The sequence below is a fragment of the Colobus angolensis genome, unplaced genomic scaffold (genome assembly GCF_000951035.1).
Source record: "Colobus angolensis palliatus isolate OR3802 unplaced genomic scaffold, Cang.pa_1.0 Scaffold25, whole genome shotgun sequence".
Taxonomy (NCBI): Eukaryota; Metazoa; Chordata; class Mammalia; order Primates; family Cercopithecidae; genus Colobus; species Colobus angolensis.
The window spans coordinates 1658263-1659813 of record NW_012115710.1 but is presented as its reverse complement, the minus strand read 5'-3'; positions in this window follow the sequence as shown (position 1 = coordinate 1659813).

Below are 1551 nucleotides of genomic sequence, written 5' to 3'. Positions count from 1 at the left end.
GCCACTTAGTCATGGACTGGAGCATCCACTTGGTTCGGCACTTGCACAAATAAGAAGCCGTAAACGACAACCTCGGTGAGGTCTGAAGACTCCAGAGCCTTCAGCATGAGCATGATCTTGCTCACCTGCTCAATGTAAGAGATTTGAGATCCGTCCGGGCCGAACATGGCTTCCAGCACCCGCATCTGGACCAGGAGCACCTCTGGATCTTTCAAATCCTCAGGAAGTTTCACCCATGGCAGGGTATTTCTACGTCTGGGATTGTTCCCACCTTGTAACCCTCACAACAAAAACTAGGCTCCTGCGCAAGCCGGGCCTAAGCGTTCATCAGAATTTTCGATTCCCACCAAATGTATAAAGATTACAATTTCTCCACAACCTTGCTTGTGAAGCAGGTTCACTGCACACTGGTTACCAATGTGTCTGAGTTGAGTGAGAGATCTTCCCGTGCACACACAGTAAGTTATAGGAAGTGAATTTCTTACTTACAGATTGGCAGCAAGGGACAACAGATGCCTGGGGTTCGTGCATGCTGCTCCCGAAGGTTCGTGAAAACCACCCAGTGCAGATTCAGTCTCTGTGTGTGCTCCACTTGCATCACAGCTGAGGGAGGCTGGAAGGCAGCCCAGCCCAAGTTTCATGCTCCAGGGATGTATGGCGCGTTTGCCTAAAACAGTGAAGGGCATCCTGTTCTGGGGGGACTGGAACAGATCCTGCCCTTCTCTGGTCAGGGTGGACAGGATCCTGTCCTCCCTCTCAGGATGTTGCTTTTCTAGAACATTCTATATTCATTCTTGTGAACTACAAGTGAGAAGTCAGATGCAACTGGGCCAGTTCAACCCCACTTGAGTGCTGTCTTGCAGTCTCCCCACCAACTGAGTATCCCCTTTAATAAAGCTAGTCCATTCACATCTGCACTGACCTTCCTGGATCTGGAAGAAGAGGCTGGTCTCAGGAGACTGAAGTAATACCTTGACTGGCAGAATCTCAGTGCAACATCATTGAGGTACAGCCAGTTGCATTTCACTAGGCTCAAGAGTATAGCTGCCTCAAGCAGGATAACCAGGCCTGCCTGGAGCAGTGCCATAGTCTGGGATCCCAGTGACCTAGGTGAGGAGTTGCTATTCAGGGCAAATAAATTTTCTTCAGGTGACCCCGCTGTCTCCAGCCAGTAGTACTGCTTATGGGTCTTATGTATTTGTGTTTCAAAAATACTTGAGGTCCTGATGTGGGATTCTTACCTCCTGTGCACAGTGACTCATGCCTATAATTTGAGTACTTTGGGAGTGTAGACAGAAGTATCACTTGAGGCCAGAACTTGGACACCTGGCTGGGCAACAAAGTGAGACTCCATCTCTACAAAGTAATAATAATATAAAACTAAAAAATTAGCACAGTCCAATGTCACAGGCCTGTACTTCCAGCTACTTGGGAGGCTAAGGTAGGAGGCGTCCATGACCCCAGGAAGTCAAGGTTGTAGTGAGCTATGATTGTACCACTGCACTCCAGCCTGGGTGTCAGAGTGAGACCCTGTCTTTAAAAAAAAAAAAA